Source organism: Mus musculus, chromosome 7 (assembly GCF_000001635.26).
Source record: "Mus musculus strain C57BL/6J chromosome 7, GRCm38.p6 C57BL/6J".
Classification (NCBI taxonomy): Eukaryota; Metazoa; Chordata; class Mammalia; order Rodentia; family Muridae; genus Mus; species Mus musculus.
In genome coordinates, this window is record NC_000073.6 from 110683076 (window position 1) to 110700846 (window position 17771).

The 17771-nt window shown below is 43.9% G+C and overlaps 1 long non-coding RNA gene across 1 annotated transcript; it reads right to left on the reverse strand.

Annotated features, from left to right (window-relative positions):
- Positions 1–7087: 7087 nt before the first annotated feature.
- Gm21123 lies at positions 7088–16657 on the reverse strand. Its single transcript, XR_140838.1, has 4 exons — positions 16439–16657; positions 10990–11116; positions 8689–9027; positions 7088–8134 (listed from the first exon to the last, which is right to left on the reverse strand). It is a non-coding gene; the product is annotated as a predicted gene, 21123 (long non-coding RNA).
- Positions 16658–17771: the final 1114 nt, after the last annotated feature.

The following is a 17771-nucleotide window of genomic DNA, read 5'->3' on the forward strand; positions in this document are numbered from 1 at the left end:
CAGCAAGGAACCAAACTAGAGGCCAGCCTGGGCTCCAAAACTAAAACAAAGGGCTGGGTGTGGTGACGGATGCCTTTAATCCCAGATAATGAGGTCAAGGCAGATGGATGTCTAGGAGTTAAAAGTCAGCCTGGTCTACACAGTGAGTTTTAGGCCAGCCAGGACAAAATGAGAACCTGTCTCAAAAGACCAAACAAAACCAAAAACACCCCCAAATAAAACCAACTAACCAACCAACCAAAAAAATCCAAACAAAGGATTAAGCACTATCGCTGACTGACCTGTTTAATAATTACAGAACACCAGTGCTCAGCTACAGCAGAACACACATTCTTTGCAAGCCCATGTATAAGTCTCCAAATAGAACACTTTAATAAGTATGTCTCAATTAACTTGGGAGTTGTAATTACATGGACTTGCAGATGGATTAAGTTGGAAATAAAAAAATGGAAAATCGTCACCAACAACGAAATGCACAGAAGGTGGCTGGAGGGTTAAGAGCCCTTGCTGCTCTTACAGGCCCAGGTTTTCAACCCTCACATGGTGGCTCATAACCATTTGTAACTCTAGTGTCAGGGAGTCCAATGCCCTTTCTGGCTTCTGCGGGCAAGAAGCATGCGTGTGGTACATAGGCATGCACAGGGATAAACAATCATCCACATAAAGAAATACATCTAAAAAAGAAAGAGTGGAAAGCAATAAATTATAACAGAAAAATAGCTAAATTAACAAAACTGATAAAAGGCTGATAACATTGGCAGGAAAGGAGGGGTGCTTTAGAAGTGCAAAAAGGGCCATCATAACAGACCCTATAGGATTTATAAAAGAAAGCACTGTGAACAGTTTCTGCTCAGTGAGTGGTCTATGATGCATTAGAATGGAATACTACCAACCCACAAACTTACCTAAAACAATATAGAAGGGTCCTCACTTGATTTATTCTAAGTGGTCTGCTTTATCCTGACCCCACAGCTAGATAAAGATGTTACAAGAAAAATGAAGACCAACATCCTCATGCGCTCTTAAAATAAATACCAGTAAATTGGAAGCAATAGTATCTGAAAAGGAACACAAGTTATGACCAAATGGAGCCTGTTCCAGGAATGAGAGGTTGGTTCATAATTCAAAACAGAAAATCCACCAGTGTGCGGAAGTTAGTTAATTACTCACAGATTTTACCTAGTATTGCTGAGTTTAATTTTGTATATTTAAAAAATTGAACACCAGAGATGGAGAGATGGCCCAGTAGGTAAGGGTATTTGCTTTGCAAATATGAGGGCTTGAGTTCAAATCCCCAGCATCCCAGTAAGGGCTAGGAATGGTCATGCATGCCTGCTCTCCCAACACTGAAGGCAGGGGACACCAAGGAGAAACGTGGCTTCTGAGAGCTTAGAGGCCAATAACCCTAGTGAGGATCAGAGCTTCCATGTTCAGTGAGAGACCCTGCTTCAAACAATGCAGTAGAGAGTGACTGAGGAAGACAATGGGATTCCACTCTGGCCTCTGTGTACACATGCTGAGGTGCTCACACTTGCACACTTAGGCTCTCTCTCTCACACACACACACACACACACACACACACACACACACACACACACAAAATGTTATTTATTTATTTATTTTATTAGATATTTTCTTTATATACATTTCAAATGCTATCCCGAAAGTTCCCTATACCCTCCCCTGACCTGCTCCCCTACCCACCAACTCCCGCTTCTTGGCCCTGGCATTCCCCTGTACAGGGGCATATAAAGTTTGCAATACCAAGGGGCCTCTCTTTCCACTGATGGCTGACTAGGCCATCTTCTGTTACATATGCAGCTAGAGATACGAGCTCTGGGAGTACTGGTTAGTTCATATTGTTGTTCCACCTATAGGGTTGCAGACCCCTTCAGCTCTTGGGTACTTTCTCTAGCTCCTCCATTGGGGGCCCTGTGTTCCATCCAATAGCTGACTGTGAACATCCACTTCTGTGTTTGCCAGGCCCCGGCATAGACTCACAAGAGACAGCTATAACAGGGTCCCTTCAGCAAAATCTTTCTGGCATATGCACTAGTGTCTGGGTTTGGTGGCTGATTATGGGATGGATCCCTGGGTGGGGTAGTCTCTGGATAGTCCATCCTTTTGTCTTAGCTCCAAACTTTGTCTCTGTAACTCCTTTCATGGGTATTTTGTTCCCTATTCTAAGGAGGAATGAAATATCCACCCATTGGTCTTCCCTCTTCTTGATTTTCTTGTTTTGCAAATTGTATCTTGGGTGTTCTGTTTCTGGGTTAATATCCACTTATCAGTGAGTGCATATCTAATGACTTCTTTTGTGATTGTGTTACCTCACTAAGGATGATATCCTCCAGATACATCCATTTGTCCAAGAATTTCATAAATCCATTGTTTTTAATAGCTGAGTAGTACTCCATTGTGTAGATGTACGACGTTTTCTGTATCCATTCTTCTGTTGAGGGACATCTGGGTTCTTTCCAGCTTCTGGCTATTATAAATAAGGCTGCTATGAACATAGTGGAGCATGTGGAACTTCTGGGTATATGCCCAGGAGAGATATTGCTGGATCTTCCAGTAGTATTATGCCCAATTTTCTGAGGAACCTCCAGACTGACTTCCAGAGTGATTGTACAAGCTACATGCAATGTTTTTTAAATAACATAGAACTTATTTGGATATGTGGTGCTAGTGACAATATAATATCTTTGTCAAAGTGCTATTTTACCAAATGATGTGTTGAATAATTTCATAGTTCTTTTTATGTTTATTTAGTCACATATTAGGTTACTGATTAACATATTTGTCAAGTACTCTTGCCAGTGTTGTCATTTAATAATGTTTATTATTAGTATTTTAAATATTTTAAAAATTTGTTTGTTTATTTATTTATTTTGGAGCCGGGTTTCATGTAGCCCAGGCTGGCCTTGGACTTTGTAGCTGAGGGTGGTCTTAATTCCTGATCCTTCTGTGTCTACCTACTCAGTGTTGGGATTACAAGCATGTACCACCATGCTTAGTTTATAGTTGGCTTCTTTTTGATAGAGGGACTTTCTGTGTTGTCTAGGCTCACTTCAAACTTGTGATTTTCCTGCCTCAGCTCCCTGAGTGCTGGAATTACAGGTGTGCATGTCAGCTACAATAGTTCTGAACGAAATCATTTCTGTCTGGCAAAGCAAAGGGGATCTCATCTTTTAAAAAAGCATTGCTGTAGCAGGCAGTGGCGGTGCATGTCTTTACTTTAATCCTAGCACTTGAGAGGAAGAGAGGCAGATCTGTGTGCATTCAAGGCCAACCTGGTCTACAGAGTAAGTTCCATGACAGCTAAAGGCTACACAGAAAAACCCTGTCTTGGGTGGGGCGGGCATTGCTGTAGATCTTATTTCCTAAAATAAAATCAAATGTATTTGTTAATAGGTAATATACTCATTTGGGTGAAAGCTCAAATAATAGATTAGAGTATCACAAATACAGTAAATATTACTATACTAAGTTCTTGTATATTTATCCATAGAGATTTTGTGTATAAATGAGTGTTGCACAGGCTAACCTTGAACCTCTGCATTTAAATGATTCTCTTGCTTCAGCTTCCCAAAAAACTGGGAATACAGGAGCATGCCACCATACCCAGGCGCACAATTTTCTTTACTGAAGTTTATATCGCTGGTACCCACTCCCTTTCAGCATACAAACCTTCCCTCCGTATCCTTCTTCACAGATGCATGGTGTACCACTGAATGGAGATCGCTTACTGACGGTTGTTTAGGTCATCTCTACTTTTTTAAAATGTAGGAACAGTAGATAGAAATAGCATTGTACATACACGACATATAAAACATGGATCCAAGGTTATCGGTAGGATAATATTGTGCATGTTGCGTACATTCATTACATAATTTACTATCTAAAAGAGAAATTAATAGATTAAAAAGGTGCATATTTATGATTTTTAAAGTATTGCCACAGTTTCCATTGGCTGTACAAATACACAATACTGTGGAGTAACAAGGAATGTGTATCTACAGTTCTTTAGTCCCAAAAGCAGATCTAAGACCCTTGGAAATGTACTAGAAGCATTTTTGTTCTAACAAAAATGACTGTTTGGGGGAATTCCTGGAGGAGGGCTGGCCACCAGAAAGACCCAGCCATTCTCTGCTCTAACTCCTCACTTCCCAGGGAGAGAAGAGGAGCTGGAGGCAGACTGAAAGATTGATCAGGCTTCTGTGAGGAGGTCCCCACAAACACCCATCAGGTATGGGCATGGCTGTGTGGGTATGTGACTGTGCCCACAGGTTGAGAGGTGGCACACGCCAGCTTGGTAGAGACCAATACCCTTGAGCCCTGCTCCATGCTGATACCCCTCCAAGCACTCCTCTCTCCCTGTCTCTGTTGTCATATCTGTCATTATATATAAACTAGTAAATCTATTGCTTTGAGTTTTTTGAGCCATTGTAATAAATTATTGAAAACAAGTGGAGAATTGTGGGTATTCCCAAGCCATAGCTGATGGACAGAGAGGTGCGGGTAAGCTGTTTGCTCTTAACCTGTGGGGTCTGCATGAACTCTGTTCAGCAACTTTCAGAATTGAGCTAAATGGTGACTCACTCAGCTAGGGTCTGCAAAGGATTAGAGGAATATAAGAGAGACAGCTGGCTTTTCCTCTAAGATACCATTAGTAGTGTCCGAGATACCCACATCTTCACCATGGTCTCAAACTTGTTGATTGTTAACATTTTATCCTGTTGTTTTAATTCATGTTTATTCTATTCTTAGTGAGTTTTAACGATCTCCTTAATGAGTATTTTGTTTCTAGGAGTTACATTGGGATTTTAATATACAGCATTGATAACTAAAATTTGACTGACAATTTTGTTTCCTTAATATGTCATGTTTAAAAAAAATACATCTTATTTATTTTGTGTTTTCTTTTATTGTGTTGGCCTTAATTTCCAGAGCAATATTAAGGAATAACGCCAAAACTAATATCCTTTTGAGTTACTGATTTTAATGAATAAACTATAATGTTTCTTTTATTTCTTTCTCATTGTATTTTAATTTTAAATAAGATACTACCACTCTTTATTATGCCAAGAGATACTGGGATATCTAAAACAAACAAACAAACAAACAAACAAACAAACAGAAATGGATGTGGGTTTTTAGCTAACATTTTTCAGATAGTGAATCTGATGGCTTGAATACTGATGATTGGTATAAACCTGTATGTGTATGTGTGCAGTCATGTGTGTGCATGTGTGTGTGAATACACATGAAGGCCAGAGGCCAGCCTTCAGTGTCATTCCTTAAGCACCATCCACATTGTAATATTTTTTGTATTGTTATTATATTATGTATACGAGTGTTTTGCCTACATGTATTCCTCTGTACCGTGTGTGTGCCTGGTGTCTGAGAGGCCAGAAGAGGGCATCAGATCTCCTGGCACTTGAGTTAGAAATTGTTGTGAGCTGCCATGTGGGTACTGGGAATCATAACTGGGTCCTGTGGAAGAATAGCCAGTACTTTTAACTGCTGAGCCGTCTCTCCAGCCCCCATCTTGGTTTTTGACACGGGTCTCTCCCTGAGAGCTAGAGCTTGCCAATTAGGCTAAGCTAGCTGGTTATGGGTTCAGGGATCTGTTTGCATCTACTGTCCTCTCCCTCCGTATGCTTAAATCAATCTGCTCTTTTGCATAGTTGTTGGAGTTCCAACTCTGCTCCTCAAATTTGTGAAGCAAGAACTTACCAGCTGAGCCATCCAGCATCTCCTCCCTCTTTTGACATAAGATCTCATGGATCCCAGGCTGGCCTTGAACTTTCTATGTAGTAGAAGATGCTCTTGAACTTGTGATCATCCTGCCTCCACCTCTCAAGTGTTGGCCTGTGCTACCATGTTGGGTGCACGCAATGGTGGGGATCAAACCCAGGGCTTTGTGCATGGTAGGCGACCACTGCATCAACTGAACCACACCCCCAGCCCAAGCTGTTTAATTTTAGTCACCAGAGGAAGCCCCAACGTCACTACCGTGGCTGCTTCTTTTCCACATGTTTTATTGACCTTGTAAGTGTTGTTTTTTTTCTCCCTGTGTTGCTTCCTGTGTGTGCGCTATTCCTGACAGGTCTTGTTATCAGAGTTTTGATGAGCTCATAAAATAAATGGAATAGCTCTTATTTTTTTTTTTTCTTTATTTCCTTCCCATTAAATTCCTCTCTGCTCTCCTGAACTAGAGAAGCTGGACGAGTGCAGACACGCTCCAGGACCTTCAGTTGGTTCCTGGCTTCCTTCTTGCCTCTCACAGTGTTGTCTCTGGCATTTATGCCTCCCCTTGGGTCTGGATTCGCTGCCTGCTCTCTGGCATCTTTGCTTCAACCTGAACTGTCCTCTGAGTGAACCCAGGGGAGGGGATTTCCTTGCAGATGGAGGCTCTCCCCCAAGCCCCGCCCACTTCCTGCAGGAGTTCTCCCAGCTGGGCTTCCGCCTCTGGCTCTCTGCAGCCCTGGCCTGCCCCCTGGCCACCGTGTGTGTCCTGGTCGTGGCTTCTCATAAGCTACAAACAGGACCCACTTCCCTAGGTTCGCCGTTCAGGGATGTATTGAAGAGTCAAGAAGTTCCTGAGAGCAGCCGATTTGAAGGAATTGTTGCAAGGATGCACTGGGCTTGTTCCGGCTGTTTCCATGGCTGCTTCCGAAGAGAAAGATCACAGGGTAGACTCAAAGCAGGACTCCACCTACAAGGGAAATAGGAATTGGATGTCTACCCGCAGAGTTTGAGGGTCTGGTGTAGCCTGACTGTGCAGTTCTGCAATTCTTTTTCTTGCTTTTTGAAACAATTTGTATTATCCAGCATTTCTGTCCAGCTCTCAGTGAACAAAACCGGATGCTGAGGCCTGAGCCACGCACTTTGGTTCCTTTCGTTGGCACTCTAGGAAACTTTCCTTGCCATCTCTCTTGATGCCATCTAAAGCTAAGGCCACAGCATCTACAGTCTGACTGATTCGGAGTCTGAATCCTTCACGTGTCACTAATTGTGTGACTTTGGTCACACTGACTTGGAGGATGGAAAATGAAAGATCAGGGTTAGATGGTCCTGGTTCCCCTGATAGACAATGGATGTTTACTAGTCTGTGAGCGAGCACATAGAGGCCTTATGCCTGGACAATAACAAAATATGCTCTAACCACAGCAGCTAGGACATATGAGAACATGAACAAAACTGCACGCTCCTATGGAGTCTACAGCAAGACAAGATTGTGTTACAAGGCACATGTCACAACCACCCCCAGGTCCCTTGGGGAAGGCCTTCTGGGGAGATGGATGCTTTGGCCTGGATAAAAGAGACTGGGCCAAGTAGTGTGTGTAAGTACTTGAGATTCCTAGGAGTTGAGCATCTACTCAAAAGGGAGAGAATTGGAGTCAGCAGGTCTTCAGGCTGATGTGAGCTTGGCTTAACTGGGCCTACTAAGAACCAGGGTCAGTGGTCAGGGTAGGCCTAGAGGTTATAGCCCATCTCTGTGAAGTGGGTTGGGGGCTGCCTTTAAGGATCCCGGGGGACTGGGTGGTTCTCTGGAAGATGAAATTGGTGGAGCATGTGACCTCAAGTCCATGAACTCCTCAAGTCACCCTCACCATGGAGAGGTGAGGGTGGGGTGTTGGGTAAAGAGTGAGAAGAAGTAAAGGAGACCCCCAAACTTGAGGCAGAGTACTCAGGCGATCTTTAGTCTTTAGGCTGGCATGAGGAGGCTGTAGAGAATGACCAGGGAGAGGGAGTAACTGGCAACGTTTTCAGGAATTATTAATGAATTAGCACAGCCTTGCAGAAGTCTCCTCCTGCCCAGGATTTAAATCGCAAGCTCCACCCCTCCTTTGCCTCTCTGCAGTTTTGCTCTCTTAGGCTGAAGAGTCATGAGTCTTGTTTGCCAACTATTTCCAGCTTTCTCCTCTTCCAGGCACGTGACAGGATTGCTCTTCTTGGCTCCCTGTGGCTCGCTGGAGACAGAGTGACAATTTATGGCTGGTGGATTGTGCATGGGAGGGACATACATCATCCCCGGGCCAGAGTATTTCATCGCTAGTGCAGGGCCTTCCAGGACTCTCTTCCTGCCAGTGGTGTGGACGTCGTTCAAGATGGTGGCTGCTCTCGCTACAATAATCGAAACTGACCTCTAGTATGGACAGGGATGAGGAAAACACTGCTCTGCTGTTATAATGAGATTTCTATTCACAAAATGCCACTGCAGACCTGCGTCTCCTATCTATTCCCACAATCATACTGATTTTCTTTCTTAAAGGTTCTGGGCCTTCTAAGTGAATGTCTTTCTCTCTCCCTCCCCTCTCCCTTCTTCTGTCCCTCACTCCTTTCCTCCCTCTTTTTTTTTCCTCTTGCAGGTACATGTATAGATACACATGGGTGCCCCAAACTGAAGTCAGGTTTCTTCCTCAATTGGTCTCCACCTTATTAATTGTGACAGAGTCTCTCACTGAACCAGGAGCTCATAATTCTAACTAACCTAGCTATTTGGCTTTCCCTGGGGGAATCCTGTGTCTACCTCCTGAACGATGGGGTTATGGGTGGTCAGGATACCTGCCTGACTTTATGTGGGTGTTGGGAAACACACACTGCTCCTCATGCTTGTGTGGTAAGTGTTTTATCCACTGAGCGCTATCGCCCACCACTCCCACTCCCCATTTCTTTACCTGGTTATCATCATTCAAGCACGCATATCTGGGCTTAGTTCCCATTTTGAGACCTTTAAAGTTCTTTCTTCTTTGACCATGGAGAAAGGTGGGCTCCTCTCAAGCAAGACTGGAGGGTAGAGATGGAGGGAGGGTAGAGAGTGTGTGGTGGCCGACATCCAAGGCGGCTCATGTCATCTCTTCTTCCTTACCCACACCCTGTGCATGCTGCCCTTCATTTGGTAGGGCTGGCCTCTGTGATAGCTGTGATGGGGTGTGACAGCAGTGGTGGCTTCCAAGATTGGGTGATGAATGACATCTGCGTTGATTTAGGTCATTCTTTCCACGTTGGATGATTTGCTTTGTGGGAAGCCAGGTCATAAGAAGCCATGAGAACCATCTTAAGATAGGTGCTTCAGACCCAAACAAACCTCTGAGGATTGTCTAACTAACCCTTGATGATAATCTCAGGAGAGACCTTGTGCTAGACAGCCCTGCTATGCCACTCCTGAATTTCTGACCCCCATAATTAATGTGTGTTATTTTAAGTTACTGAGTTTAGAAGGAATCATCATATAACAATAAACAACGGATACAGGGAATGTGGCTGGAAGATTATGTTTGGGACATTAAAGTGTGGAAGGATAATGATGGTAAGTCTCTGCTTAGCCCAGATGTATCTCTTGTTCTGGGATAGACTTAGCCACCCTGGCATGGCTGGTGGTACCAAAGGCCAGGTTTCCCAGATGGCCTTGTGAAGAGCTATCCAGGGTTAGCACTTCTCTCAGGAGAGAACAAAACCAGCAGTAACACATTTCAGTGCTTAGCCCTTAAAAGCACCTTCGTTTCTTGCTAATGTCTCACAGGAGCCAGGCTGGCCTTGAAATTGCTATGTAGCCAAAGATTTCCTCAAACTTCTATTCTTCTGCCTCTACCTCCTTAATGTCGGGATTTCTGCCACCATACCTAATTTATCCCATGCTGAGGATAGAACCCGGGCCTTGTGTGTGTGTGTGTGTGTGTGTGTGTGTGTGTGTGTGTGTGTATCAAAACTCCAACTGAGCAACAGCTGCAGCAGCTTCAAGGTGAGCAGAGAGACTTGCTCAGGCCTGTCCTGTGTTTCAAGGATTTTCAAGGACAAGATGAAGCTCTTTTACAAAAAAACATTGACACGACAGCCACATCCCCTGAGTATCTTTGGGTGTGACACACAGAGACAAAGCCTATATGACATCATCAGTGTCTCATGTGCCAGTGATGGGGCTGACAGGAAAGACCAGCCTTTGAAACTAGAGCCCCACAGAGTCACATACATCCATTATAAGCAAAGACAGCCAGTGGGATACTCCCACCAGAGTGACAGTTTACCATGTTAAGGGGGAGTGTAGGCTGGAGAACCTGGAGTTATTGTTTAGACCCCGCCCCCCACTTATGCTTGTAGCTTGTAGAGCGTGAGAAACCTATCATCTAGACATAATCGTGAGCACTGCCTCCTTCTGCTTAAGCACTTCCATGTCAAGGACAGACAGATATGGGCCAAAAGGTATGAGTTCAGTTGCAGCAGAGTGTGATGGCGCATGCCTTTCATCCCAGCACTTTGGAGGAGATGGGGCACTGAGTGGTTCCCACGTGGGTGAGAGTTCTTGGTCCGGTCCATGTCTGGAGCGCAGAAAGGCCTTCCGGTGGGAGATTAGACTTGACTCTTTAGAGGAAAGCCTATTCCATCATTCAAGTATGGGGGTCTTGATGAACAGAGACAGTCTATGGCTTTAGAGCTTTATTGTAGAAAGGCAGAGAGAAAGAGAGAAGGTAGAAAGAAAGAAACCAGCCATGGCCACGTGGAGAGAAGGGGGAAGGGAAGGGGAGAAAGAGAGCTAAAGATGAGAATAAGAGAGGTAAGAGCTTAAGGGAGTGAGGAGGGGCCAAGCAGCCCCTTTTTTAGTGGGCTGGGCTATCTTGCAATTGCAGGGTAGTTGTGGGGAGGAGCATACCTGGCTATTGTCAGGTAACTGTGAGGGTGAAGTCTAGCCAGAATGCCAGGAGTTTGGGGACATGATCGATAGTCACAGGATTATGGAGTTGGGGGCTCTGTGGTATTAGGCTAGGAGCATGTCTGTCTGGGAGCATGGCTCACTGTTCTGTCCCTTGTAGAGTTTCTACCAGGTCTCCGGTGCAAGTCTCACTTGACCAGAAAACAGGCTGCCTTTCACAGTCCCACAGTGACTATAGTTAACATATTGTTGCAAATTGCTAGGACAGTTTTCACATAAAAAAGTAAATGTAATTATAAAGTAAATGTAAAGTAATTGCTATGAAACTTACTTTGATGTAGCCATTCCACAATGTACTCTTAGATCAAACCTCATGCTATATGCTGTGAATACATACACTTTTTATTGGCTGACTTGTTCCATGATAAAGAGGTGAACATATGATGAAATATCAAATCCTGTAAAATATAAATAGAACATATTATAAATACAATATAAACACAAATATAAATAAAATACATTAAAAACCGAACTTAACAAGACGTATCTACTATCCATCTGACTCTGGAGTAATTAACACGGGCACATGATATTTTGGGAACTTTGTAAAGTGGATATTATTTGAATTTCACAGTTGAAGAGTCAGGCATTACATAACTTGCTTCTTCTGAGGTGGGAACGAGGTCCACACAGGTAGGTGACAGCCACCCTGGAAGGCACAGTACTCTAGTGCCCCCATCTGACATGGAACATCTAACTTGTGCTATATTGTGCACTCCTGAAGCTCGGAGCTTGCCTTTGCTGGGCAGGTCCCCTGGAAGGAAGAAGCCCTTGCCATGGCTGGACCCAAGGCTCTTGGCTGAGGGCACTGATCTGCTTTTATCCACAGAGTCAGCAAATGTGGGTGATTAATAATAGCCATTAGTGGGGTGCATTTGAGGCCAAGTGTGAGCCTCTTGCACTTCAGCTTTGCACAGCTCTGTGCAGGAGCAAAGAGGAGTCGAATTCCTGGAGTCAATCTAATCACAGAAGGTGACCCTGTCACTTTAAGACTTGAATGCAGTTGTAGAAAGGAGAGATGGTGAAGGGTTGACTGTCTTAGTCAGGGTTTCTATTCCTGCACAAACACCATGACCATGAAACAAGTTGGGGAGGAAAGGGTTTATTCATCTTACACTTTCCACATTGCTGTTGATCACCAAAGGAAGTCAGGACTGGAACTCAAGTAGGCCAGGAAGCAGGAGCTGATGCAGAGGCCATAGAGGGATGTTACTTACCGGCTTGTTTCCCCTGGCTTGCTCATCTTGCTTTCTTATAGAACCCAAGACTACCAGCCCAGGGATGGTACCACCCACAAGGGGCCTTTCCCCCTTAATCACTAACTGAGGAAAATGCCTTACAACTGGATCTCATGGAGGCATTTCTTCAACTGAAGCTCCTTTCTCTGTGATAACTCCATTTGTGTCAAGTTGACACACAAAACCAGCTAGAACAAGGACAATATGAATATACTTAATTCTACTAGACTGTTTTAAAAAGTGACTATAGCATTTGTTGTTGTTGTGTGTATGTGTTTTGTCTTGTATTTTTGAGACAGGGTTTCTCTGTGTAGCCCTGGCTGTCCTGGAACTTGCCTTAAAAAATAATAAAACAAAAAACAGAACAAAAACCATTGTTCATTATTTATTGTATGCATACATGTTGGAATGCAGGTGCTTTAGCTGTGTGTGTGTGTGTGTGTGTGTGTGTGTGTGTGTGTGTGTGTAGTTCAGAGGACAACTTTATGGAGCTGATAGTCTCCTTCCATCACGTGGCCTTGGGATGGAACGTGGTCATCAGGCTTGGTGACTGGAGTCTTTCCGTGATGAACCATCTCACCAGCCCCACATTGACAAATGCTATGTTGTATGTGTGAATTCTACAAGTAAACATTAAAGAATAAAAAGAGGGGACCCAGAGAATCACCATCATCTAGGACAAGGGATCCATGGAAGGACGCGCCTGTTTGAACTGTGGAGGGATAGGAGTGTAGAAAACGGGGAGGGGGGCACAGGAAAGAAAGAGATTCTCTGTGGGGCTTCTCATTGGCCTCTCCCATGGTGCCAGAGAGCTGAGAAACTTCAACACCAACGATACAGCCAAAAGTGCCTGCAAGCTTCATGCTTTCCTAGTGACATGTCAAACACGGATGTTACAAATAACAAATGAGCCGTGCTGACTCCGGGCCAGGGTGAGTCTTACAGTCTTAGCTTTGCTTGCTCATCCCTAAATCTAAACACTGCTCTTCATAAAACTGTCTGACAGTTTCATTCACAGAAGGAAATCCTAAAGATCAGAACGAGGTTAAACCAGCCCATATTTATCTTGTTAGGTTGTCTCATGTGGCCCAGGCTGGCCTCGTACTTACTCTGTAGCTGAGGATAACCTTGAACTCTGGAGTGCCCTGCCCCTCTCTCCTAAGTACTGCAATCACGGGCGTGTGCCCCTTGCTTTGGCTATCACACTGGTGTAACAGTAGACCCCAGGGAACTGGAATTTCCCCTGGAATCTCATGCTGGAGAAAGGAAGAGCCAAATCCTAGTGCCAGCCAGAAGGAGAACTTGCCTGCCAAGAAGAGATTTCACACAGGGGTGACGTCTTGTCAGAGCACCTTGCAGGATGGCCAGGAGTTGAAACAATGGCAGACTGACCCCTGGACCAGGATTGCTGAGTCTGCACACCCATAGCTGTCTATTAGAATGTAAGCTACATGCTAGTACCCTGCATACCCATAGCTGTCTATTAGAATGTAAGCCACATGCTAGAACCCTGACCGCAGACTGGGGTGGTCACTGCATCCTTTTATTTGTCATCTTCCCAATTGTGGTTATAGTGAGTGAAGCTCCACTTTTCACTGCCATTTTTGATCTATTGATGACAAGTAGTTGACCTAGCTTGTTAGGGCTGCCAGTCAAGGCTCTGACCCCAACTGTTCTGGCAACACGTGGACACAATGTCCCTTATGGTCATCATCTCTTGGCCAAGGAGAAATTCCAAATGAACTATCTCCTGTCTGTCAGTCTGTCTGTTGGTCTGTCTGAGCTACACTTAAAATTGCAGCACATCACAGGAAGCCAACAAGAGATGTCAGCCCAAGACCTGACAACTTAGAACATCAGCCTCTTTTCTTCTGGGCCTCACCTGTGGGCTCCCAGGCTCTCGGAGAAAGCTCCTCCTTGAGGCTTGACGATAGTATGGGAATGAGTTGGGAGTTGCCTACTTCTGAAAGCATGTGACTGCCACAACTTTGGGAGCTCTTATGCCTTTCCAAGACTCTAGATGTACTTAGCGGTCCCTCTTCTGTCTAGCTAATGGGATAGCTAATGGGATTTCCCAAACCCCTAGACAGGGCATGAGGTATGCCCCCTACGTGCCTTTTGACATGCTATCCCATCAAAGATTAAAAAGTGAGCCCTTGGGTTAGGAAAATGTTTCATTCAGTAAAGTATTTGCTGTGTAAGCAGGAGGACCTGAGCTTGCAGGACCTGTGTGCAGGAGGACCTGAGCTTGCATTCCCAGCACCCACACAAAGAGCCATGCACGGTGGAACATTACAGTTCTCCTGTGTGGTAGCACTGAGGAGACAGAGACGGGAGGATCTCTGGATCTTGCTGACAAGCCAGACTAACTGAATCAGTAGTGAGCCACAGGTCCATTGAGACAGCTTATACGCTGGTCTGAATGAGAAATATCCCGTATAGTCTCATTTATTTGAACGCTTGGTTCCCAGATGGCGGTGCTGTTTGGGGAGATTACGAAGTCTCTCTATGAGGATGTGCTTGCTGGAGGAAGTGTGTCCCTGAGGGCAGACCTGGAGAGTTTATTGCCCTACCCAACTCCCTTTTGTGTAGATGAAAGTGTGGCTTCCTGATACATTTTTCATGCCTTTTCTGCTATGGGAGTCTGTCTTTCCATAACTGGGAGCTAAAAATAGACCTCTTCCCCCCCTCCCCCCCGCTAAGCTGCTTTTAGTCATGGTATTTTATCATAGCAAAAAGTAATTAACACACCCTATCTTAGGGAAGGAATTAAAGGATTGGGGAAGACACTCAATATTGACCACCAGCCTCCACATACACTTGCATACATGAGAACACACACACACACACACACACACACACACACACACACAGAGAGAGAGAGAGAGAGAGAGAGAGAGAGAGAGAGAGAGAGAGATGCATGCACAGAAGCACATGCTAACACACCAAATAAATAAATAAATAAATAAATAAATAAATAGATAGATAGATAAATAATAGACCTCCATTTTTTTTTGTTTTTACAGACTTGCTCACTCCCTTCACCCATCCCTTTTCTTAGAGAGGACAGGTTTCCATATTACCCTCCTAGACTGTCATTTGCATCAAGAAAGACCCTGACTTGCTGAGTTAGAGTTCATACACTGTCTCTCCTCTTCAGCTCTTGGTGCATCTTGGCATATGAACCCCAGAGCTGTCTTCTTGCCTTTGTCCTGTAGATGAATCACCCTGCTTCTCTCACGTGCCCTTCACCAAGCTTTCCCACGTTCCAGTTCGTCTTAGTCTGTAGTCTCTAGGTTTGCCTTGTATTCCTTTCTCTGAAAACTCTCCCAGATAAATCACAGCTGTGATGCCAACCCTGCACCTCTCCCAGAATAGCATGAGGCAGAGTTAGCCAGGCCTTGGGAGAGCATCCAGGAAGCCTTTGTGTTATAGATGAGAAAACAAGCCCTTCTGCCTAGAGGATACGGGACTCATCCAAGGTCTTGACTTTGAGTTGGGGCCAGAAATAAACTCTTCTGTCTTCACGGCTTTCTGCTTTTCTAGTACTGGACTGCTGCCTCCTTCTTTAGGCTTCCAACGAACCCTTTTTTGGCTTTGATCTTTCAGGTGTCACATCCATAGAGGCAAGTTATCGGCTCAGCTTTGCTGAGTGTCTGATCCAGAACTGTAGAAGAAAGCTTGGCCAAAGGAATGCAGATGATAGTGAGTGGCTCGCTTGGTAGTGCCCAGAGGAAATGACTTCTACTGTCAAATCATAGTTTGAGAATGCATCATGCGAACAAATAGTATCCTGGTAGACTTCACGCTGAATCTGAACTTGGTGAAGGTTCACGGCCGTCGGAACTGCTGTCCTCCCCGTCTGTGTTCTGGCAAGAAAACTGTTTTGTTTTTGTGGCTTTGGGTGGTGTTTTTCTCATCAACGGGGGCTGATTCCTGACTGAGTTCCAACCAACACTACCGGCTGTGCCCTGAGAGTTCTGGAGGGAAGAAGATAATGACGCCATCTACTAAGCTCCTTCCCAGGCACACTCAGTGACAGCAAGAAAGCCCTTATTAGTCTCTTGTTTACTGAGGATACTATGTCCCAGAGAGGTTGAGTGCTTAACTCAAGGCCACACAGCCAGTAAGTTATCACAGCCAGGGAAGTTGCTGAAGTGCTTCCCACACAGGCATGACATCCTGAGTTCAGCTCCCTAGAACCCATGTTTTTTGTTTTGTTTTGTTTTGTTTTTTAATTGGGTACAGTGCCCTATGTCTTCTGATCTCAGTGCTTGGGAGCAGAGAAGAGAGGTGGATCTTTGAGTCAGGCTCACTAAATTTGTGAATTTTATGTCTACTGAGAAACCCTGTTTCAATAAATGAAACAAGCCACCCAGTGCCAGCTCTAGCCACGCACACACAGGTGCATATGTATACCCACAAACACATGCACCCACATAAATACTTATATCTGCCCCAGATAAAACAGCCCAGTCTCACCATTAAGCACATGGTTTCTGTCTCCGTTACTCACTGCGATGGTCTGAAGTTGAGGCTTCAATAGTTATGAGAACTTGATCGTTCCTTTGGCCACTCTTTTTCTTCATGTTTAAAATTGGAAATCAAGTAAGTTTCTCATCAGAACGGTGGCTGATTAAATGCGTCATTATATGTAAAGTTCTCATCCATGCGTCTGATGGGCAGTGAGTTCTTACTATGGTTGGCATAGTGTGCGGTCAGTCTGCCCTCCTCTCCAACGGGAATTCCCCCAGGAGATCGCAGAGGAGGTTGATTTCAAATGCCGTCATGCTGTATGACCTTTTGAGTCGACCCAGGTTGCCTGTTCACTTAACTTCATTTAAGAAACTGTAATACTCGAAGATAATCCTGCGCAATCATCTCCATGACTCATGGTAATTAGGCACACTAGGTCAGTGATCCGTATAAATAGTTGAATTTATTATTATGTTTGTGTAACCAAGAGACATTTTAAGATGGTCTTTTTTTAAAAAATTGGTATTCTTTAGTGTTTATAACAACACATCTATGCCATCGCATCTCTGTTATAGGCACCATTTAATTCCAATCGCATGCCACAGCAGTGACTCACAGTGAAAGACAAAAATAGGAAAGAAATATATTAGACAGGGCACTTGGAAAATGGGGGAGGGGAGATGGGATGCAGTATAAAAGTGCTAATTTCCTGATTGATATTGCCTAAAACTGGATTATAATAAGATAAAAGAGGGTTTTAGTCTCAAACTAGTATTCTAAATAAAGTTTGTTCTTGTTGTTTTGTTTTGAGACAAGTTCTTACCTTGTAGCTCAAGCTGGTCTCAAACTTTGAATTTTGCTTCAGCCTCTTGAATGTTGGGATCACAGGTAAACACTACCATATATGGCTAAGAAACACTTATTGTGGAAAAGAAATAAAGACAAGAAATTCTGTTACTTTAGTGTTTTTAATCTGTTAAATAAAGATCAATATCAACTCTTTCACTATATATATATATATATATATATATATATATATATATATATATATATAGTGACTCAACTCTTTCACGGGGTTTTCATATCAGATATTTACATTACCATTCATTATAGTAGTAAAATTACAGTTATGATGTAGCAATGAAATAATCTTATGGTTGAGGGTCACCACAACATGAGGAACTGTATTAAGGGGTGGCAGCATTAGGAAAGTTGAGAACCACTGCATTAAAGTATGATCCCTTTATGATTTCTCCCATTCATTTATCAATTAATTCATCTATCAATTTATACTATATCCATCCATCCACTCATAATGCATTATTTGCTTTTTCTTTCT